Here is a 25,547-nt window from a genome sequence, read left to right as displayed (position 1 = left end):
ATTTCACTGCATATTTCATCCCTGTAACAACCCCTCCTGAACCAAAAGTAATGAAATTAAATCATTCTACCTTGTCTATAAACATGTCCTTTTCTTGTTTGTTAGTAAGCACTCACCCTGGAGGTTCTGGCAAGTGGGAGAAAGTAAGAGAGAACAATAGGATTTTATTTACGGCAGGTATTTGCAGATCCTTATGATTTCTTATTGTCTTTAAAAGTATTTTTAAAAAAAAAAAAAAAAAAACTTCCCCAGAGACTGAGAACATAATCACTTGTATCTAAGCTGTTCAGACAAACTTATTTGGATTTAACACATGATTTGTAAGATTATGAACACTTTTGCTGCTACAAGCAGTTCATAATTGGCAAGTATTTTTAATTGGCAAAGCCAAACTGCAAATATTTTGGATTCTTCAATCAAAATCAGTGTAACTATGATGTCTTTTGGCAGCTTTTTGTAATGTAGCATGCTTAAGATCAGAATCTCTCCTTCTCTCCCTCTCTCAGATATGAGATATACAATAATGGAAATAGAAGTTCAAATTCTTCAGAATTGACTTCTTTTTGAATTGTGGATTAATATCAGGAGTGTAATAGCCCAGCAGATCATGGCCTTTTGAATGGGAGCACCTCTCTGCCCCCGTACCTACAAGCATCTGTGCTGGATGGTGCTGAGCCTACCTGGGGAAGAGCACTCCATCTTCTCCCCTTCTCTAAGGCACCCAGGAACTGCAAAAAGACATTTGGGTCCCTACAGCATATTCACTCTGTTAATACTGCTTGCAGGTGTCACTGCAGATCTGAAGCCTCTTATCTTGCTGTTATCACCAATCAGCAGTTTTAGGCATATCTACACTCATTTGGCAACCGTGCTGCCATCTCATTGCCTACTGGATAAGCCTGAGGTTATTTCTTGTTCCTGTAAAATAGCTAAAGGATTTTCATCACATCTAACTTATGCACCAACCAGCCCTTTATCTTGTGAATCAAATAGGATCACTTACATTAACAGATTAAAACAACAACAATAATATCTATTGTTTCTACTGTTTTGAATATAAGATTCAGTTTGACAGCTGAGGTACACAGAACCCATGGAAAAAAGTTAAAGGATTTTCTAGTTAATTTTACTGACAAGATCTCCTTCAAATCAAGGGTACAAACTCTGTTGTTCTTAAACGGGCAAGTTTCACTGAAGAAAATGGGAGTTCATCCAAATGTGAACTAAATAAGGTCCTCAAAATCTGGCCTTATGTCAGAGAAACTGCTTTTTGCAGATCGCGGTTAGAACTGTGGATTGTGATTAGTGTTTATTATTTTCTAGCAAGGCTCACCGAGTTTTCCCATAGTCCAAACATTCACAGTCCTGAGGAATTTAATACATCCTTTCACGAGACTGCAGTCTAAGATTCAAGAAGACTACATACTATTATCCCTGAATAAAAAATTTTCTCAGCATTATATTTAGTTGGGTGTCCCAGAGAAACCAGCAGTTCCCAAGGAGATAGGAAGCAAATAAGGCTTCTTCAAGACTCAAGATTTATGGACAAAAAACATACTGTTGGAAGGTGCTGAGGCTATAGAATATCCCACAAACATCATCTCTTTTTACTGAAGATGTCTGTGGAAATTTCATTATCTAATTTTGTGAGAAACTGGAAGGTCTGTTCCTATGGCAGTTGTTTCTGTTTCCACCTTAATAAATAAAATCTGAAGAGTCCTGACTTAATAGTTCAGAATCTTCTTCTAACACTGCTAACAATGTCTGAAACAAAAAACCCACATGGAAAATATTACTATTCTTATTAACCACTATTTTTCTCCAATAGCTTCCTCACTTTTCTTAGCATGATCAATATCCTGAACTGTACAAAAAAAAAAAAAAAAACAAAAAAAAAAAACTAACTAACTAAAAAACCACCAACTTTCTTATACTAGGTTCTATTCTACCCATTTTAAACCCAGTGCAATAGTAATTTGATTACACTGAAGCTGAGATCAGTCTAAACTCTGCTGCAGAAACCAGATCATCAATTTTGATTTCACTGACCAAGCGTCTTCCCTGCTGGGAAGCTTTATGAATGATGGACCACATCAATGAACGCTTACTCTGAGAATTGCTCCATATGTTGCAGCACAGGGATGATTCACCTCATTCATACAAGGACTGCTCAAGTGAAGAAAAGGAGGTTTGTCATATATCATGGATTTTGTGTACTAGAATTTGCAGACTCATAAGGATGATATCTCTGTTTACTGAGTATCCCAATGAAACAAAGTACTTTCTGATATTCTATCAGAGAGGTGGAGAGGAGGAATATGGGCTGGGGATTGGGACACAACTAGCTAAACTGTCAAGACACTGGGAAATGTGGACTTTAGTGTCACCAATACAAGCTGTTCTTCTTTATCCAAGGCACTGGATATATTGTTGGTATATATTACCTCTACTTCTGTCTCTGGGAAACCCAGGCAAAGCTAGAAAGGAAGCTGAAGAGCAGTCATGAGGGTGTCCAAGCTGTAATGAAGACATCTACAACCTGGGCTGTGTCAGTAAAAGTGTAACCAGCAGCACCAGATCCTTCCCCCTAAGTAGCATTTCTGAAATCATTTCTGGATAATATGTCTTGTTTACAATTCATCAGCAAAAGAGGTGCTGTACTGTAGCAGGTCGAGTGAAGGACAACCAAGCAGGAGAAAAAAGGGTATAAAAAATAACCAAGGGAGCTGAATTTGCTCAGCCTTGGAAAGAGGTGGCTGAAGGCAATATTATTTTTGTATGCAACAACTTATTGAGAAAACACAGAAAAGATACAGACAGAGGTGAGGACTTGAAGGATGAGAGTCAACAATCACTGCCTGGAACATAGGGAACTCCAGCCAGACACATGAAAATTACAATGGCAGTGGTCAAATACAGCACCAGAATGCACAGAAAGGAACACAGTCCTTGGAGATGCTCATGCCTTGACTACATGTCCTTGAGCATGTTTTGCTCAGCTGGACTTGCCTTGAGCAGGGGATGAGGCTGGGAGTTACTCCAAGATCCATTCCAACCTGTGTGATACCGTGATTACCATGTCATTTTGCACTCTACAACTTCCTGAAGGGAGGCTGTGATGGGGAGGGGCTTGGCCTTGTCTCCCAGGCAACAAACAGGACCCGAGGAACTAGTCACAATTTGTACCAGAAGTAGCTTAGATTAGACATAAGGGAAAACTTTTTCTCAAAGAGTAGTCAGGCACTGGAATGGCTGCCCAGGGAGGTGGTGGAGTTATCATGCCTGGTGGTGTTCAAGAGGTGTCTGGATGAGGAGCTATGAGATCTGGTTTAGTGTCTTGTGGTAGCAGCGGTAATGGGAGGATGATTGTAGGTCCTTTCCAACCCTGTGATTCTGTGATTCTGTGATTTTGTTTTGTTGCAGTGATGACATATTCCTTTATCATTACAATAGTTTATTCTAACTCAGCATTTGACAGGGCTATGTAGCACTTGGACTACTTTACACTTTGGATCCTTTCAAACAGTTTGCATATCTTAGGTCACCTCTGTATTGGGTAACTGAACAGTTGAAGGCCATAGTGTGGCCCCAAACCAAGCTGCTGCATTTGATCCCAGTCTAGATCCCAAGTTCTCTTAACCTCCATAACAGGATGATGATTCCCTTTTTTGGCTTTCAGTCTATTCTTGCCCAGAATTGTAACTGTGACTTTTTTTGGGCTAAGTGCAAGCTGGACTTGGCCAAAACTACAAAGCCCTCAATTTAACATGAGTGGAGATGACCAAGTTCCATATCCTGGGCTTGATCCCAGGAATGGTTCAGTTCAGAAGCATAAGCAGTCTCTTTTTTAAAAGACAAACTGACTTCTCTAGGTAGGTGTGCAAGGAAAGGTGAACTGCCAATTATCCCACTTGAAAAACAGAAAAATTTACTGCACACTATGCAAAGTAAAACAAAACAAAACAAAAACCAAAACAAAAAACAAAAACCACCCAGCCACAAAAACTGATATGGATATCCGTGTTAACTTCTTTTAGTGCAAACAGTACATTGGTGAATCTCTGTGAATACTGCCCATTTGGATTTTGTATTTATCTTCTTCCCTATGCTGATGTATCCTAAGTATAGAACATTGCTTAAAATAACATTGTTAACATCCAAATTACACCATTATTCAGATTGCTCAGAGTACATAGAAAGTGGCATATAGGGAAACACCTGTAAATTAAATGAGATATCCAAAAGGTTATCTGAAGGTTTCTCATACATACAGAGCTGACATTTTATCATGCAAAAGTGAATTCTAGGGGGAAAATATAGAAAATTATATTACTGAGACATCACTGTATTTCCCCATTCATAGCAAACTGACAGGGCGATGGTAAAGAAGGAAATGTAGCAAAGCTCATCATGTTTTGGGAGACGTTATTAAATTAAGCTGCAACTTGAGCAATAATTAATTAATGCAATGCGGAAGATGTAGGGTGGAGAATTCAAAACAACTCCACATCAGCCTCACTTTGTTCTGACTGAAGTTAAATTGACTTGTTCCCAGTGACGTCAATGGGAGCCAAGTTAGATCAGTACTGAGTATTTCTGACAATCCAATTCTAATATGCATTGACCCAAATTGTCAAGAATCATTTGTGGTTTGTGGCTGTGTCCAAAATAAATCACAACAAGGTCCTCCTTCTGAAATAGGTGTTCAGCACTAGCAATTAGAGATTCATTAGAGACCTGGTAACCAAAAACCACAAGTCACATTTAAGCCTTTAGGATGTCCACAGAGTATTTGCCATAGTGTCTCCAAGTATCTGTAATGAACTGAAATTATATTTGTGTTCAGTTCAAAAAACTGAAGTGCTTTGATTTTCAATAGGCTGCAACAATGTACTTTGTTTGGGTTCTTTGATTTCTCTCATGGAAAATTACAATTTTTGCAGAAATTTCTTTTTCTTTTGAAGTGATTTTTCTTAGCAAAATTCTTCAGTCTATTAATTAGGCATGCTCAGTCACACCAAGGAATATCAACACATACTGCAAGTTTCCTTGAAGTCAATAGTCAAAGTAAGTCATTTTTTAAGGCAAGCAAAGGTTTTGTTCCTTTCATTACACAGTTCAGTACACACCAGATAGTAAACAATATTGGGGCTGATATATTTCCTTCTCTACATGTTACCCAGTCTTAGCAGATCTCCCTTCTCCCACCCCCCCCACCCATTTCTTAAGACTTCTCACTTTTCAAATAATAAAAACAAACAAACAAACAAACAAACCAAAAATACATATTTGACATTGCTTTGCATTCTCAGCCAGTGCAAACAGATTAAGCAAATCATGACCTCTTTTATGTAAAAGATCTTGTTTGTTCTAATTTGGAGCTGGTCTTGTTTGTTCTAATTTGGAGCTGGACACTAATGCAGAATCCCACTGACTTCTGGCAGTCATAGGAATAAATACGCCAACCAAGCAAGGGATATATTGCATAGTATCTGAAAGGCATGTTGAAGAACAAAACCACACAAACAAGTATTCATATTTTTTTTTTACAAAGTACAGAAAGTGTCTCTTTTAGTCTCCATATTTCCAATTCAATAAACAATTGAATGCAAAATTTAACTCCTCAAGCCATAACCATGAAGTAATAGTTGTGTTAAGAAGCTGATGTCTACTCAGTGTAATCTTATCTCACGAAGTATAAGTTTCACAAGAGGAAATCCATTTGCAGTGAGGAAGAAGCCATTGATGTTCTGCTAATGTCCTAGTCAAATGTGTTATCTGCTCAGTTTGTTACCCTTCCTGCTGCTTATGTTTCAGCTTTGTTTATTCTGGGATTAGAAAACCAGCACAAACACACCTCCTAACACCATACCGTTCCTATTTGCCAGTCAGATGACATGCGCTATACTGTGAGATTGATCAGATTGTCTCTAGGTATATTTGTGGCTCTTACAGGGACCCTCAGAAAGACTGCTGAACTTTCCAAAATGCAACTTTATCTACAAAGCATGTAGCAGCTCAAACAGCAGAGGGTGCTTTGTAAGAAAATACAAAACACTTGATCTAAAATTACTGCTGTAGATAGATCCTGCAGCTGTGCAGATGCTTTACTACCAGTTCTATTCATGAAGCGGCAGATTCAACAGCTCACTGCTTATTAGAATTGTTTCAGATGCTCCAATAAATCTCTTGTGAAAACCACCTCCAAAATTCTGGATATAGAGAATAAAAATGTAGATGTTTAATCATGGAGCTCCATGTTTTTAAATAAGGTGAACAGTGTGCTATGAAATAATGCATTATTCATAGATTCATACTGTTTCAAAAGCTTAATAAAGAATTTGATTAATAGTCCAAGCACATGTCCCACATATTTATATCCCAGTGTGCATACAGATGTAATGTATAATATTAGATATTTGTAATATTCTCTTGTCTTTTATGTTTTTGAACACTTACAAATGCAGAGCAATCAAACCAAATTGCAAAACAAAGCCAAGCACACCACACTGTTATCATTCTGAAAAGCAGGTGGGTGGTCATCCTTCACAAGAAGCTCTATTTCACTACCATTGTGCAGATCTGCAAGAGTTTGCAAAAAGGATATCCTTGTATGACCAGAACTGAATATTACGAATGAGCTGTGATCATAGAATACCATCTAAAAGCATAAAAATGAATCTTCAGAGAAAATGAAATAAAAGCTATCCAGTCCTGCGCATCACAAAAATGTTTAATCTTATTGACAGTCTGCTGCCACATGATGCTGTGAATGAAAAGAAAACCCTTGTTCATTGGAAATGGTAAGCTTTTGAGACACCTGTGTAGGCTTTCAGTAATGTGTTCTAAATACTAAGCAGTACAGCAGGTAATTACAGCTAAAGCTATGGGTTATTCATGAGAATATACAAACTAACATTATCCTCAGCATCATAAATGTGCCTACCTATGTAATAAACATAGTCTCGAAGAAGCTCTTCTAAGAGACTGATATTTTGAGAAAGCAAGTACACTGCATCTTTCATTAACTGCTGCTACCCACTCATCTGACTCCTCCTTATTTCTTTCCTACTTAGCTGTCTGGGTCCTCTTTTCTGTAGATGTTCTTTGAATTAACCTGCATTTTTGCCTTTTTTTCCTGACTTCCCCTAGCAAGGCAAAGGGAAGTTCAGTACTGAGTAATGGCAGAGTTTTCAGGTGATTGGGTAATGGAGGACAGAATGAGGGAAACTTTAAATCTTAGTGCTAATGTAATTGCAGCTTAGACATTTTAGCCTTGAAACCACAAGACTTTCACCAGCTGAGGATCTGGAACATTTTTTTAAAAAGAGTGAAAGAAATTAGGTTTTGGGCCCATCCATTTCACCCTGCTATGATCAGGCAAGGAGTCTGAATGAAATGGTGGCGCAGTGGTATAAGCTGCTGCTTGTGGCACCAGAGGGCCCGGGTTTGAATCCCCCCTGTGGTGCAGGGGGTAGAAGTGCCGCTTCGCTACACAGGGGGCTCGAAACCCAGGAGTTGGACTCGATGATCTCTAAGGTCCCTTCCAACTCGCACGATACTATGATACTATGATACTATGATGAAAAACAAGAGATAGCAAGGAAATAGAGAAGTCGACTGGCACCACTAAGGAGTTTAAGAAAGATGAACAGGAAAGACTGGTGAAGAACGAAGATGCTGAGTCAAAATGGTATTAGGCGCAATTCATAAAAGAGTAACAGGTAGATTCACTCTGGATATCACTGGGGAGAAGCAGTTACTGGTGTAGAAAGAACACTACAGATTATGGAGAAATCCTGGGAAGTAAGCTCTCTCACATCCAGACTTTTAAGCTAAAGGCTTCACTCACAATCTCACTTTCAGATTTCTCTTAAATTTCTTCTTACAAGATTCATTTCTGCCATGAATTCCAATGGAATTGTAGCTTCTACTGACACATGCCCTGACCATGTCATGACCTTGAACTACATGTCATGTAATTCAAGGAGAGCTGCTGGGAGTTAGATTGGACCATGTGGATCACCATGTTTGACTTTGGTAAGTAGTGCATCCTCTACACAACAAAACTGAATTCCTAGCTGCAGCTTTTTCTTTTTTAAAAAATGATAATAAATGCCTTCAAGTTCCAAGCTTCAGTTGTTCCATTGGCTACTTTTCCTCATGAATAATATTTTATTGCACATTTGTAACCTCAGTTTGTCATTTTTTTCCAGTCACTTTATCTATTTCCAGAAATTTCTCCTGTATTATATCCTCATACAATCCAATAAAGAAACTGTTATTTTAATAATATTGAAAAAAAATGAAGTTCTTTTTAAGTTCTTCCAGTTGAAAACCTGACAAAGCACTGTCTGAAGCATTTCATCAATAAAATTTCCTTGTCCTATTCTAAGTTCTCCTATTCTTACACTCAAAAATACTTTCAGCAGATCTTCAGGGGTTTGCATTGGTGGCTATTGCTCCTAAGGTCTGCTGAACTCTACCTCATACCAAGACTGCACCTCCTGTGAGGGTTGTGGAAGCATGACCTACTTTCTATCACCAGCATTTCTAGGGAAAAAAAAAAAAAAAAAAGCTTTCATTAGTATGAAAGAGACAAGGAAAAAGGAAAAAGTAAATCAAGAAAATTTAATCAATTGAATGTTCTTCCACTAAGAGAAGTTAAAAGAAGTTTGAAAAAAATAGTGAGATGGTGAGTAGATTAGGGGGAGAAAGGAATAATGATGTGCAGTCTGCAGTGGATTCTGCACAGAATCATAGAATTTTTAAGGTTGGAAAAGATCATGTCTAAGATCATCTAGTCCTACTGGCAACCCGTTCCCACCACGCCCAATATCCCATATCTACGCTTTTCTGAACACCTCTGGGAACAGTGACTCCATGGGCAGCCTGTGTCAGTGCCTCATCATTCTTCCTGAGAAGGTTTTTCTAATATCCAACCTGAACATCCCCTTGTACTGTTTGAAGCCACTCCCTCTAGTTCTATTGCTGTTACCTGAGAGAAGAAGCCAACCCCCACCTCACTACAACCTCCTTTCAGGCAGTTGTAGAGAGCAATAAGGTCTTCCCAGTATTTCATCTTCTCTAGGCTAAACAACCTCAGTTCCCTCAGCCACTCCTGCTTCCAGGAGAAGTGGTAGAAAGTGGTTACCAGTATATACAGAAAGAAAAGCCTATGCACTTCTTTGTCCTATTAATGGACAGGATGGTTCATGGCACATCTGCATTAGAGATGTACGCTGGGTACTAAATCCTGGGGAAGCTACAAATCAAGACACCACTTCAGAATACGTTGTGATGGTGGAAGGGCATCAACAATGAAAGACAAAGGTAAATCAAAAGGAGACATTACAGAGAAGGAGACATTACAGCTCTGACAAATACTAGAATTAAGAGGGAGGAGGAAAGGCAAGAAAAAAAAAGAGTGATGACATGGATGGGAAAGGGAGGGGGAATCAGTGGGACACAAAGGCAGAGGAAAGATCTTGTTATGGCAGGAGTCACCAGATGGCATTGTTACACATAGCCTTAAAGATTATTTCCTTTGGCAAATAAGCAAGTTTTTGTCTCAGGAAAAAATGCTGTGTTTTAGCTGTTATAAATGCCTGCAGGAAGAGTCATGGCTAGCAATGGGTCTTCAGACAGTGTTAGAAACAGAGACTGTGGGAGAAAGGCATAGGAGTGTTTGGTCAAAAACAAACAAACAAACAAATAAATAAACAGCAAAAAACCCGACATATGAGCTCATGAATGACTATGTTGATTCACAACTGACACACAGGCATTAGAAAAAGCTAGAATTAAAAGCAAATCCCACATTCTCTCTCTCTCTCTCTCTCTCTCTCTCTCTTTTAAGTGGTGAGCTAATCTATAAGGTTCTGACATCTCCTATCCTTCAGTAGAAATGTATTCCGATGATATCAGGGAGGACATAAGGTCTGAAGACAAGAATCAAGTAAATGGAGGAGAAGAGTATGAAGTGGAAAAATATCAACATCAAGAAAGAGCAGAGAAAACATTAGATACAATCAATGAGTAGTGAAGCACATCTGCAAGTCAAGGCAATCAATAGAACAGCAACTACAGAACAATGAAGATGGCTCAAAATAGCATGTAGAAGTACTATACAGCCTAAATAAGTTAGGTGAAAATTAAGAGTGTTGGTTTTGCCTGTTCTAAGAGTGCTAGCATATTTTTAAAAACAAACTGCACCAGAAACAGTCAGTGGAAGAGAATGGCACTACTGTGGAATTAATGGATTTTGAAGCAGAGGATCCCTTCTGAACTTACTGCATATCAAACATTTTGGGACATACTCAACTCTTACCAAATCCAGGACTGAGCCTGGGATAGTCTCAGTTTCTTTCAGAGCCTTCTTCTGCCCCTGTGCTGTATCTAGAACTCCTTCCCACTCTACTCTGGGAGTCCTCCTTCCAGAGCTACCTGTTCTTAGAAGTCAATGTTTTTAAATAGCATTAGCTATTTTCAGCTAATCGAGGCCTGCTCTACTTAAAGGCATATTACACCTACTTGTACTTTAAGAAGCCTTAAAAGAGAAACAAAACATGTACACATGCGTCTGTCCATCTGCTCTCACCTCTGTATGCTCATAGACCATTTAGCATCTCTTCCTGCCATAACAAGTAAGAAGTTATCTTGTTAGGACAAAAGACTTAAGGGAACTGGATCATACTGGTAGGCTTTCTTTTAAAATAAAACATTTTTAACACTGTAGTGAAACTGTATATTCAGCTAAATTTGTGAGAAGCAGTTCATATTTCTGCAGGAGTATTTTCCTGAATCTGAATTCCATCTCGTAATTTTGTTTTGTCTGGTTTAGTTGATCCCACTTACATAACTGTCCTTTTTATTGAGTAAACATAAAGGTCAGTACAATGTAACATCAAAATTGAGGTTGTCACATGTTAAGGGGCAATATAACAAACTAGTGTCCTTTGGGCTGATGAGCCCACGTGATGTAGATGACTATGACTCGTTCATCCTCACTTCCTACCTGTAATTGTCCTGTGACTTGTATTTTACTGTTACAAGCCAGAATAGATGTGTTTCTGCCACCACTCAGAATGCTACCACTTGTTCCCAAGGAAGGAATGTTTTTCAGATTACTGGAAACTGGGGAAACAGATTATTAAAAAAAAAAAGGGGGGTGGGGGTGGGGGTGGGGGTGGGGAGGGAGGGGGGGAGGTGGGAACAAGCAAACAACAAAACCAAAGAACAATGGTTGCTAGGAAATTTAACAGAGCCAACAGGCATAGTCATGCTCCTTCAACCTTCAAAAAATGTATCTGAATAAAGTACTGGATGACATCCAAACAAAAGTAATTATAACAAGGTAATGCAAGAGTATAACTCCTATACATTGTAGAGACCACTTCCACCCAATACATATGGCAGGATGTTCAAATTTAAGCAAAATATTTTGTTTAAAAAAATAAAATAGAAAGCTAGATGGGTATATTTTTTGAGAAGCAGAACAGTGGAAAGTGAGCAAAGAAGGTCCCTAATGGCAGAGGAAGTCTCAAATCCTGTAATCAAGTGATACCACTTCAAAAATAAACTTTGTAAGAAGTAATGTAATATTTATCTAAAGGGAATAGTATCAGGATTTCACTGTTCTTCCAGAGGATCAATCCCATAGAAGTTGGGTCTTCATAGAGGAAAATGTATATTGGTTCATATAAAGGAGAGTGTGTTTCAAGCAGTTGCTCTTAAGTAACACATTGGTACCCATCTGAAAATAAAGCTTCACTTCCCCCTAATTTTGACACATGCTTTCCAGACTTCTTAGATTTTACTGGAATTTGCCTTTGTTTTCAGAAATAAAGCACACTTCAGAAGCTTTATTTCTTTCTGTGAGTCTTAGGGTTCTAGAGCTGTTAGTCACAATTACTTCCTTCGTTTCCATTGAAATCATAGAGATAGCTATGAGCAAACCTAAGCGTGAGAAGATAAAAGCATGGAAAAGACAGATGGAGAACAAATCTTAAACAGACAGAGCTCAAAACATAAATTCACTCATCATCATGGCTACTCAGTTATTCTGTTTGGTAAAATAGCCAAACAGTTTTTCCACGTGTAAAGCACCATTCCTCTTCCAGCACAGACACAACAGTGTCAGATTATACTCTCCAAATAAAATGCAGTTAATCTAGTTTAACATCACACTTGCTATCTTTCAGGAATGGAGAAGTTTGTCTGTGACTTTATGCACAAAATATTGAGTTCCAAACTCACCTCATTTTGCACGTATTGAAGACAGATTCTCAGCAGATGCAATCCTATTTTAGCCTATTACATAAATGGACAGAATGATGTCTCCACACACTTTGTGGACAGAATATGATTTTCAAGTGCTTGATTTAAAGCTGAGCCAAATTATCTGACAGTAGGCTTATTTTTTTGTATGCTTTAGTGTGCAATATAATATTTGGTTAGATAAGTTAATTACAATGCCATAATGCATTGTCTACCTGTGAAATTGGTATTGAATCAGCCCCAGATCATAGCTCTTGTTTTTGTTCTCTTACCAGGCGAGATGGAGTTCATAGTGTGATATAATGACAACAAGCGTTCTGGAACATACCAAGTGAGGTGATTCAGCACAGTGTCTCCACACACTGTAATTAAAAGGCAGGCAGACACACATTTTCATTAATATGAAGGAAAGTGTTTTCTAATTGTTGAGTGGGTTTTTTTTTGTTTTGGTTTGGTTTGGGTTTTTGTTGTTGTTGTTTTCCATTTGAAATACACTTGTTTAACCTACAGTGCAATCCATCTCTTCCTACCATGTGGCATCAGTGAATCTGAAGGTTGTCAGTGGTTTACGGGCTGGTTCAGCCCAGTTCCATGACTAGTGGGGTGGAGGGATTTTGAAATATCCGTGCCTCTGGAAAAGGGAAACAAGAAGACACCAAAATAATTAAACACAGAAGCAACGATCTGAGGAGAAACAAACTAATTTATTAAACATGGTGTCGGAATGCAAGATAACACACTATAATAGAGTATAATTAGAATTGAAGCTAATGAATCAAATATAATGAGAGAAAGACTGTCCAAAAATCTGAAGGCCTTACATTAATAGTGAAATGATGCATGCAGTCGGGAAAGGCAGCAGCAAGGACAGGCAAAGGGAAGAGAGAAATATCAAGTGACCTTGCCAGGAGTTCTATCTCCTCTCTGACTGCAAAGTCCCCTGAGGAATGTAGTTCTTCTTTTCTGGACAGGTACCCGGAACTGGAGCATTAACACTTTAACTCCCAGTGTACTACATGATGTTATGATGTAGAATACCAGTAACCAAAAATCATGAAACCATGACAAAGGTTTATTCATGCCCTGCACTATACTCTGTCAGCCATCTCACAAGGAAGCTATAAAGTATATGCTGTCATTCTGCAGAACTGTCTCAGACAGTTTATAATGGCATCTTCAGTAACTTCACCAAAAAAAGAATAAATCAGAAGAGATGGACAAATCCATTTGAAATCACATCTGGGAGAGTTTAGTGATTATAGATGAGAATCTTACAATCATCATGTCCTGTGTGGAGTATGTGCATCTCACTATGGTTTGTTCTCACATACCCTTGCAATTATACATTTACACACAGTCCATATCTACTTCAAAGCATCTGGCACTATCTACCATTATATTTAATGTTAACACTTATGTTAAGGAGGAATATACCAGGAATACAGAAAAGCATTTCTTTCAGTTTATCTCCCTCTATAGGTTGCTGTCAGTGTGTTATTGCGTGCCACATACACTAAGTTATATTATCTGTTAACCTTTATTATTGTAGAGCATAATTAAGGCACTTTTTTTCCTCCCTTGCTTTTGTTTTGCTGGCTATCAGTGCTCCAGCTGCTATTTAGTCCTGGGAAAGTGTCATTACTGTACATAGGTTTCTTTTCCTTCATTAGTATCAGTACACATGAATACATTAATGTTCAAACTCAGCTTAAGGTTCCAGAACCTCACATTTCAAGACCGGCGCTGAAGGAGTTTTGTCACTTAAGTTAACTGGAGATTCTTTATACTCTTGCAGATTCAGGTATCTTCAATTTTCAGCCACTTTTCAGCATAGGCTCAGGAAATACATTCTAGATTAGACTAGGGAATGAAATTAAATTCAGAAACGGGTAGTCTTCACAAAATATACCATTTTAGTGATATTTTTTTCCTCTAAGTGTAAAATAAACATTCCTTTTAAGTTAAGAGATTCTTTCAGCTGTAGTTTAAAGCATGTAATATAACATACATAGTCAAAAAAAGAAAGACTGCGGAGCTACCCAAGGAGAAGAGTTCAGTACTGACATTTTTACATGCATTGGTAGCATTTACTGATACTGATAGTATTTAGGTTGTAACAACAGCCTAGTAGGGTTTTCTACATTCACTATACTTTGTATTAAAGATGTTTTTACTGAGGAAACCACAGTTGCTCAGAGTCTTAGTATACATAATATATTTTATTTATATATATATATATATATATAAGCCCCACTGGTTGTTTTCTGTTTGTTTTTGTTTTTTGTGATGATTGGAGTTGACTGACTGAAATCTTTGTTTGTGGATATATCCGCACAGAAGAAAATTTTTCTGCAGCTTATTTTGTTGTTTTTAAGGAGGTAAGCAAGGTCCTGGGTAGGATTAATCCACTTAGTTAGAGATGTTAACATTCAGGCTTTTACTGAAAAAACCCCGGGCTGCAGAGTTGTAGCAGGTAGATTAGGTGAACAGATCTCTGCTTGGCTCCTGGTGCCTACTTAGTTTACAGTCAGTGATAAATATTAAACATCACCCTGACAAGTCACACAGACAGCCTTGGGCCTTATCTACAGTGGGGATTTCTACTTTTTGCTGTCATCAGTAACTGTCCTGCAAAGCAGCTGCACACACACCATCTGCAGGCCCAACAGATGGGTCTGGGGCCCAAGCAAAGGTTGGTTACACTGAAGGAGCAGTTCCTGCGGGCACATAAAAGGTCTGTCTTGGTCTGCATGTCTACAGACCCAGAGGCAAAGGATGACATTCTGTATGAACAGGGACAGAAACACAAGACAGATCTACCCTCTGTTGACATAGGTTTATCTCTTGATTCATAATTTTCCTGGCAGTTCGTCTCCACACCTTTGAAAGTCTGAGAGTACCTAATTCAGAAAGCAGGCTTGGTCCTGCTCCTAATGAAATCATTAGAACGTTGCTGCTAACATTGATAGTTGCAGGACTGGGCCTGTAGTGAGCATGCATCATGTTTCCTGAAATATTAGCTAGCCCATTCATTGCAGAACTCCACGTGGCATCCTTACCTATCTCCATTCCTCCAGGAGACCCTCCAGTAGCAAGGCAACCGGCCTAGCATTCCTCCTCTGCTTTGGTTTATCAGTAGTGTACAGACTTCACAGAGTTTAATTGAATGAAGCTTATAAATAATTATTGTTTCTTGCACTTAGAGTTGAAAAGATCTCTTGGAAAGAATTATTATTATTTTTTTAAATTGCATTTAATTTCTTCCTAGCTTTCTTAAGAGCATCACATTAAAAATCCTGAAGTTTTTATTGTGTTTTCAAAGCAATATTTCTGACAGATTTTTTTTCCTTATGTTTATGGGGGCTTATCTGCAGACTACCTTGCAGAATGATCATTAGCTCCTACAATGTAACAGCTAAAGTTTTAACATAGCCAGCCTTCCTCTGAAATGCTACTGAAATGAAGTAGATGTGACCAAGAACACCTAAAGGTGAGGAAGCAAGAAATCTCCTTTCTACTTTTCCCATTCCTAACTGCCTTTGAAAGCATGCCTCTCTGAAACAGTCTTTTCTTGTGCCCATGTGAGCAAATTAGGTGGAGTAAACATGTCTGTGCAGTGGTTATACAAGGAGAGCCATGTATCATTTCATCCTGAGGGAAAGCACATCTGGTGCATCACAGGTTTGTCAGGAATTAAGTTGGGAGTCACAGCAGTATGGTATTTTTTAATCCTGTTTGACTTTAAACTGTGTTTTGTAATCAGTGTAATAGAAAGCATCAGTGAGACACAGGGATTAGCTTTAGAGAAGAAAAACAATAGTGCAGACAGTTATTTGATCTATTTCTATTTGAGTTAGGAAGTGCCACTTTAACAGCTCAGAGAGCTGCATATTTAATCTCAGCTTAGCAATCACACTGCCCAGTGCTTGAAGTCCTTATTAAGGATTGTCTAAATCAGACAGAAGTAAACTGAGCAATTTAAAAGTGAAATAAACAATTCAATATGTAATAAACTGTGTGAAACCTGGATCATATTGGGTGGCTACAGCTATCAGCAAGGTTGAGCATGTGAGTAGAAAGGAGCATTTGGTAATGAAAATGAAATGCGTAACATAAGTCATTTAATGGAAGAGTGCCCATTCTTTAATTAGAGGAAATGGAAGGGAATTGGGGTAAATCCTACATATGACTTTGTGAACATATGAACTTTTCTTTTGTGCAATTTTTTGAATCCTGGCTTGTGAACACAGACTGAGTGATCATGGAGACCTTCAGTCTGTGGAACATAAACTGGGATTTATCACCCTAGAGGAGCTGCCACTGTAGAAATGCATGTTTCAACATTGTTAAAAGCTCAACATATTTGGCAGTGGAGCAAAGCATTAGGAATTCCTTAAAACCCATATTTTGGTCCAAACTTGTGTTGTAAATAACACAGAAGCAGCTGCAAAAGATTCTCAGTTTCCACCATTAACTTGGTAGGGAGAGATGTTTCTTTCCACGAGTACATTTAAAACTTGTTGAGTTTATTCCACAGAACCTACACACATCCCTCAGCAAATAAATCAAAATTATGGGTTTCTTTCTTCTTTTCTTTTTTTTTTTTTTTTTTTCTTCTTCTCCTTTTAGTTGGTCTGGTCCTACACACATTATACCAGCAAATTCATCTTAAATAATACAAGTTTTGCAAGAATTTGAGTGACATAACCAGAGTTAAAAGTACACTGAATGGCTTCTTTCTACTGACAGTCAAACAGCATGTCATCAGCATTCCATTGAAAAGAGAAAGTGTTTAATTTGGAGTTTTACAAGTTAAGTTTTAAGGAGAGAATATGGCCTAAGGAGAGAATATGGCCCAGGACTCTCCACATTGTTCCACATAAGCCCTGAGAAATCAGATGGTCTGTCTGAGAACAGGGCTAATGAGGCTAATTTTGGAAAACTGCTTTAGGCTGCATCTGAGAAAAAAAGATTCAGAAGTTTAATTTGGGCAGAAAACCCTAGACTGTGTTCCCTGAGGTATGAGCCAGCAACCAGTTCAGCTGTGGGCAGCTCTGTTAGTATCAATGCTTCTGCATCTCTTTCAGTGCTAAGCAAGCTGGTACGTGACTCAGCCTACAAAGATATACAACATAGACAAACTCTTTACTATGTCCTAAGGCACTGCTCTTTGCTTTCTAGCAAAGGCAGAAGCTTCACTTTCTCTTAGTGGCTTAGTGTTCAACTAAACAAATTGACATGCTCTGCTCACAAGAGAAAATTAAAGCTCAAAACATTGCTTCCTAGGAGAAGACACTCATTACTGAACTGTAGACTTCAACAGTATGGCTACATAGCAGACAACTCCCTCTTCAGTTTCTTGCTCCACTGTCTCTGCATCCATTAAATACAGCAGAGTAAAGTACTTCACATGGTAAAGAAATGAACTTAGTTCTTATTTCAAAAGTAATAAATAAATAGTTATTGGTCAGGTAGTGATTAAGCTAATTCTTCATCCATTTAAAGCTTTAGGAATTGATCATTTCAGATATCACAGTCTTCTTTTTGTAAGGCAACAGCTCTGCCTATAACTCAAAACTCTTAAACTATCAGGCACATTAAATTACCTCATAAAACATAGTGTTTCAGGTGGAATACCTGTAAGGCTGAGTTCTTACCATGCCCACTAATGAGGTTGGCCATGTACAATAATATGCTGAAATGTACAGGAAATATAATTGTCACTAATAAAAGGTTTACCCTACTCCTGGCAGAGGTTAAGCATGTCTTTTTTTTGTTTCTGCAGGAAGCCAGACTTTCTACAAGATTGAATGTTGTTTCTCAGCAGAGACTGGATAGAAACTGTGAACTGAGAAATGGAGATAACAAGGAGTTTGATTTCCTCTTCCCTGAGACTCCTGGAGCAGAGTAATCACTAAATATTTGGCGTACGTATGACAGCAAGTATGATAACAAGTTTTGTTATGCTTTCATTTGCTTTATTTTATTGTCCTTTCCTGTATTTGTCGCAAAGACCTTGCCTGTCTATCTTAGAACTTGCATCACGTCTTTTAATTCTTGCTTCTCTGACTTTTATCCTGAACCCTCACTACCCAATAAAGCTCAACTTTCACCTGTTAGAAGAGTAAATTGTTTCTTGTATTAATATATAAAAATAATAATATTTTTAACTCACAAGCACTAGTACATGTACCTTTGCTAGCTGCATCCAAACTAATGTTAAGGTAGCTATAGTAAGTGTCTTTGTTCATTACAAGTAAAAGTTTTGGGCCTAGTTTGGGTGTGAAAAGAAGCAACTGTTATTTGAAAACTTAAGTGGGTGAAATAAATGCCTGAAATATCAATCTCAATAAGCACACGATCCATGCAACAAAAATCCCCTTCTGTCAGCAGCAAAGGATAGACATAGCACATCACCCTTTCTGGTTGCTGTCAGGGGATGGAGATCAGGCATATGATGATGCACACTGGTGGATCAAACTCAGAGAAGCCAGTATTATTAGTCTACATTTTTTTCCATTATAAAATTAGCTTTCCACAACATTTTTGTTGACAGATTGTTGTTCAGGAGCACTGTATTCAGTTAGACAGAAAAACACGTGTATGGAGTAGCTTACAATCTACTTAAATGTGAGCAGCCACAACACTTATTCCTTGAACTTTCTGATTCTCATCTGGAGACCAGAAAGCTGACCATTTGCATTTCCCTTTCTTTCAAGATAAAGTCAATGAATCTATGCCAGTTTTCACCTGATTGGGATCTGGCTCTCTGAGTATGAGACTAATGGCTTCTGAAAAACTTCAGCCTTGGCAGCGATAGTAAATACTACTTCATGTTAGCTATGTATACCTCATACACTTAGCTCTAACTTACTGTAAATAGAATGAAGAGTGCTTTGTTGCTGAATAATTTATTACATATTAAATATGGCCCAAGGCAATAGAGTTTTCAAGTTCCACAAAGGCCTTGTATATTTCCTGCTGTTATAATTATGTAAAGGAAATACTGACAGCCTGAATTATGAAATATATATTATCCATTCAGCAACAGTTCAAAGATACATTGTATGTGAGGGCAGTGAGCAAAGACAGGGGATTTCAAACAGTATGCATACTCCTGAGGCAGGACAGCATCTGTTTAATGAACTCTTTGCTATATAGCAAAATTGCAGAACATAGAGAACTTCAGTTACCTCTACAAATGGGCATGGCTGACACCACTGACTCATACTCCCTTTATAGGAACATTTTTTTCTCTCCCGGCTTTGTTTTGTTTTGTATTATCATTTTATCCTTTTTTTTAAGTTTTAATGAGACATAAAAATACCTTTTCTTCACAGAGCACCTTTCATCCAAACTCAGAGAATACTGCAGAGGCATTAAGGTTTACAAAAGCTTTGTGAGATTAGCAAGAGGTACCCAGAGAGATTTTCACCAATGGTAAGACTTATATATCCCTTAAGTGAAGTGCTGTATCTCTTTTGAGAACGGATGTACTTGATGCTTGCTCTTAAACTGTATGTTACATTGTTTCAGTCCTGTAAGATGCTGAACAATAATCCTAAGTAAAGAAAAGTACTTAATAATTGTACATGGATTAGATGTGTAGATGTGTTGGAACTATTCATTCTTAAAATCACAGATGACTAAATGTTTCATTTTTATACCTCAAAGAACTAAGCATTTTAGTAAATCAGAATCAGTTGATTCTGAGTTGTTGGTGAGACCTGAATACTAGCTGAGATGGATGAGCTTTCGGCTATGGAGAAATTTTAAGAGGTATACTTTGCATTTCTTGATGTGTCTTTCATCAGGGAGCTCAATATAGATTATAAAATATATGAAGCACATTATCTCTATTTTACAAATAAAGAAGCTTTGAACAAACAAATGATGTGATTTCTAAAAGTCAGGAGCAAACTATTATGACACAAAGAGGAACACTGTTGGCCTTTCATGATGGATTCTATTTTTTCTCATATACATTTTTTAAAGACTCATTTGCTCCCCTTAGATACTGGGCAAAGATATCCATTAATATTAATGCTGGAAACTCTGGTCTGGGATTTATAAGAAAAGGAAAACAAAAAATCTCATCAGGACAGATACAAATATATTTTGAAAAGTACAAACATACAGATTCAAATAAGTATTTGATTATTCAGGCATGCTTTTTTTATGTATTTGTCTCTGTATGTCACTGATCACTCCCATGACTGGAGTGTGACTATTGAGGGCTACAAGTTCTTCAGAAGGGACAGGCAAGGAAGGGGGGGAGGAGGAAAGGAGGCGTTACTCTGTACTTTGAGGAAGGAATAGTGTTGAAGACCTGACCCTGAAGAATGACCATGAGCAAGTCAAAAGCTTATGAGTGAGAGTTAGAGATGGAAGCAACAAAGGGAGCCTTGTGGTTGGGATCTACTGTAGACCTCCTGATCAGCTGGAACCTGTTGATGAAGCCTTCTTCCTTCAGTTGCAGGAGCACAGGTTCTCATCCTTCTGGTGGAATTCAACTACCCTGACAACTGCTGGAAAAGTAGCATTGCGAACTGTAGGCAACCCAGGAGGCTCCTGAAATACACTGAAGATAACTTTTTGAGCCAAGTAATAGACTGCCCCACCAGGGGGGATGCAATGCCAGACGTGTTGTTCACCAACACAAGTGACATCAGGACTGGAGGCTGCCCAGGCTGCTGTGACTGTGCAATGGTAGACTTCATGCTCCCGAGGAGCACACACTAAAATCAGGACACTAAATTTTAGGAAAGCCAACTTCCATCTCTTCAGGGAATTAAACAACAAAACCCTCTGAGATGCTTCCATCATGGATAAGAGAGCAGAAATAGCTGGTAGGTCTTTAAGGAACCTTTCCTTAGGGCACAAGGAACCCACCATCCTGAGGTGTTGGAAGACAGGAAAGGAAAACAAAGACTGGCATGGTTGAACAAAAACCTGCTGGCCAAACTGGAGAGCAAGGAGAAACTGAACAGGAAGTGGAATCCACTGTGAAGAGTATATAGATGCTGTCAGGCTGTGTAAGGATGGACAGAGTCAGGAAGGCCAAGGCCCAACTGGAATGGAACTTGGTGCCTGGAAAAAAATAAATAAATAAAAAACCAGTGTTGTTACATCCATTTTTAAGAAAGGACAACATGGGAAACTACCAGCCTGTCAGACTTATCTCTGTGCCAGGGAAGATGGTGGAGTAGATCCCCATCCTCCTAAAAGCTGTGATAAGTTACAGGGAAGATAGGAAGGTGAAATGAGAAAACCAACTAGGCTTCAAACAGGGCAAGTCCTGCATGCCTGACAGTGGTCTTTTATGATTGATAACTGCAGCAGTGGACAATGGAAGAGCCACTGATGTCATTTATCTAGACCAGTAAGGCTTTCAACAGGGTTCCCCTAATGTCCTTTTTTCCAAATTGGAAAGATATGAATTTGACAAATGGACCATTTGTTATAAGATCATACCCAGAGAGTGGGCGGTCAGCATCTCAATGTCCAGATGGACATCAGTGATGAGTAGTGTCCTCAACGGTCTGTGCTGGAACTGATACAAATGTACATCAGATGGACATCAGTGATAAGTGGTGTCCCTCAATGGTCTGGGACTGATGCTCTTCAACATCTTCATCAGTGACATCGACAATGGGATTGGGTTAACCCTCAGCAATTTTGCAGGTGACAAAAAGCTGTGTGGTGCAGTTGACACACCTGCGACAGGATGTCATACAGAGAAATCTTGATAGGCTCAACCAGTTGGTCCAGGGGAACCTCATGCAATTGAACAAATCCAAGTGCAGGGTCCTGTACCAAAAACACAGCAACCTCCCCTAACATTACTAACTGTGGGACAAAAGGATTGAGCACAACCCTGCTGAAAACAACCTGGTGGAACTGGGGGATGGTAGAATGGACATGAGCCAGCAACGTACCCTCATGGTCCAGAAGTCCAATCATATCCTGGACTGTATCAAATAAAGAGTCACCAGCATGTTGAAGGAGGTGATCATACCCCTCTGCTCTGCACTGGTGAGACCTCACCTGGTGTCCGCATGTAGATTCCCCAGTACAGGAGAGAAGCAGATCTGCAGGAGCATATCCAGAGGAGAGCCCCAAAAATGATCCAGTGAACACTACTCCTATGAGGACTGACTGAGAAAGCTGGAGCTGTTCAGCTCTGGGAATACCTGATAGCAGCCTTTCAAGTATCTAAAGGGGATCTATAGGAAAGAAGGAAATAGACTATTTTGCATGATCCATTATGACAGTGGAAAATGGTTTCAAACTAAAAGAGAGGATATTTAGACTGGATATAAGAAATAAATTGTTTACAGTAAGGATGGTGGGGCACCTTCCAATTCAAACAAATTTATGATTCTGTGATTCTGTGTTTCTTTACTTTTTAAAACATTACTTTTTTTCTGTACTTTCAGTAGGAAGTTTGCTAACTTTTCCAGATCTTCCCTAAACATTACTGGTCAAATGGAATTAGTAATATTTCCTGTGATAGTTTTGAGTGGTGTATCATGCTATCTATGGAGGTGATGCATCATAAAATTTCTGTATTTCAGAGGGTGGAAAAAGAAACAGTTTTATATTATAATCAATGACATTCTGACATTTTACACAAAAACTGCTTGTGCTAAGTGACATTCATTATCTGCATGCCAGATCAAATGCACTTTGTTCTATAGATGGAATATATATGCCCTTAGTCACGCAGTCATGAAATTTCACCCTCATTATATCACTGTGTGAAAGGAAAACAGGCTGAGAAAGCAATTCCAGCTGTTATACTGAGGGTATGTTGGCTTAGGCTTAACTAAATCAGAAATGCACTGCAGTCATTTTAAAGGGAAATTGGAAGAAGGCATTCTTGGGACCTGCAAAAAAATAGAGCAACAAGTGTGATTTGACTAAGTGGCAGGCTTAAAGAGAGAGGCTCGATTTGCCCATATAGACCCTCTGCTCTTCTCTGTACTTCTGCTCAGTGATAATTTAATTATATTGATCACGTACTTAAAATAATAATAATAATAATAATAATTTTAAAAAAAACTGCAGAATTACAGCTTCATTTAGTGGGTGGTACTTGGTAAACAAGGCAGCTGTTCAATATTCCTTTCTATCCACTTTATTCACTGTGTGTGGTCTCATGCCTTATTTAGTTCACACAATCCCAAATCAGCCCTGGGTCTGGAATTATTCACAAAATAGTGTGTGATTGTGCAATTATAGACCGTATCAAAACACACAAAAAAAGGGTAAAATCAGGATTGCATAAAAGTTGAACTTAAGTTAGTTAACTTCATTTGAAGTCTTTGATTTTTCTACCTTAATCTTCTTTCAGTACTTTTGCTTTTATTTTTTTTTTCTAACATTCAGAGAAAAACTCTGCAGTAGACCTCTGTAAACCTCAGTTACTACAACTGAGAAGTTGTGGCCTAACTTGTGAATGGTTCACTGTGTGGAGCTAAAAAAAACCCAACACTTTAATTCTCAGTGAATCCCTACAAAAGCATCAGGACTTTCTCTCCTGGATCACTGCCTGATGCTGCACTATTGTTCTTTCCTATGTTGTTCTACTAACACTGTCTCCTGATAAACAATCTCACCTTTGCTGGAACAGTAAAAAGAAAAGGCTCATTGTTGATCCTGCTTAATATAATACTGTGTCTCATGCAAGGAAACCCACAATGGTTTAGAGAGAAATTATGCATGCTGGTTAACATCCTCTGGTCAGATGGGGACACGTTGGGCACGATGGTATCCTCAGTCATAAAATATGGGCTGTGCTTGTGATCTTCCAAGGGCATCTCTTCATGCTCATTTCACAAACAAAAGGCATAAGCTGGCCCATAGTATTAGAGATAAAAGACTCATCCCGTCACCTACTCCATTTCTGCCATGCTTTTCACACATTTTTGCCTTATTCCCACATATAAGGGATCTCACTGTTAGCAAGGTATTTCTTTTCTCACATTGCTTTTTTTCCCCCTTCATTTAATCCAAGTCTAATTATACCCAAGTATGTCTTATTATATCCCCTAATAGTAGGCTAAATAATTTCCAACCCTTCTTGGCTTTTACCCTATTCAAATATTTAAAACCATGGCCAGATTCTCATTTCTACAGGCCTATGTCAGAGGATAACATTTAGCTTAGACCAATAGAGCTGCAGGCTCACACTGATGGCAGTGTGGTGTGAGAAGAGGACAGTGTCCCGTGCTCTGAGGTAATCCTAGGATACAATCACTTCAGTAATTCAGGCCAAAATTCATTCAGTTTGGCATAAAGCCTAATTTTTGAGGCCTTGTGGGATCTGAGAGGGATGTGAAAGAGAGTAGGAGGATTAACTCATCAAAGGGTAAAATGATTATTTTGAATTTCAAGTACAGAGACTTTGGTAAATGAATGCACAGAGGTCTCCAAACACACAAGCACTGGGCTGCGGGCACTACAAAGGACTGACTGTTAATTAATTATTGTCACATATGTGGACTGATATACCACAACTACTCTCACAGAAGGGTATGGATAGAAATGTCACCCTTCTTCTTGCTTTATATGACCTGGTGCAAGACACAGATGAACATTCATCTAACCTGTGTAAAGTAGCCTGTGTGCTGGCTGCTGCTCACATTTTTTTCCACTTTATGTTGGCTGCCTTCCTACATGCATTGCACAATTTCGTGTCCTCCACTTACCACCACAGCCTCCTCTTCTTCCTACTCCACCTTGAGCTATGAATAAAGAAAGGCAGCTGGATTTTTCGTAACTGTGTAAATTTGCTCCAAACCCACCCACCTGAGACCACACCTCGCCTGTGGCCTGGATCTGGTCCTGTAGAGGGAAACCTCAGTAATTCCATTGACCACTATCCAACACTGAGTAGTGCATACCAAAATTGAAAAGATAACTAGTATTAAAGGAGCCTGACTGTTGAATATTAATTTAAGTCCTTGTTTTGAAGCAAGCACACTAGAATACGTGAAGTTCTTATGTTTCCTGTCATTCGGAGAAGAGGGAGAAGAAGGAAATTAACAATAAATTAATATTATTGTTAATATTACTGCGATTATTAATGACTTTTTAAAAAAATATTTGTGTTCCTAAATGTTCTTTGCAGACTCAGAATAGACTCTTCTTTCATAGGGAATTCCATGAATAACTTTCTTCTTACAATTTGATTTGTTTTCTCTCATTGTTTTCCAGGGGACTGAAGCTGAAAAGGCTTTTTTCTTCATTCCCCTGTCCTCAGT

Source organism: Excalfactoria chinensis, chromosome 3 (assembly GCF_039878825.1).
Source record: "Excalfactoria chinensis isolate bCotChi1 chromosome 3, bCotChi1.hap2, whole genome shotgun sequence".
Lineage (NCBI taxonomy): Eukaryota > Metazoa > Chordata > Aves > Galliformes > Phasianidae > Excalfactoria > Excalfactoria chinensis.
The sequence above is the reverse complement of the archived record's forward strand: the minus strand, read 5'-3'. Positions refer to the sequence as shown.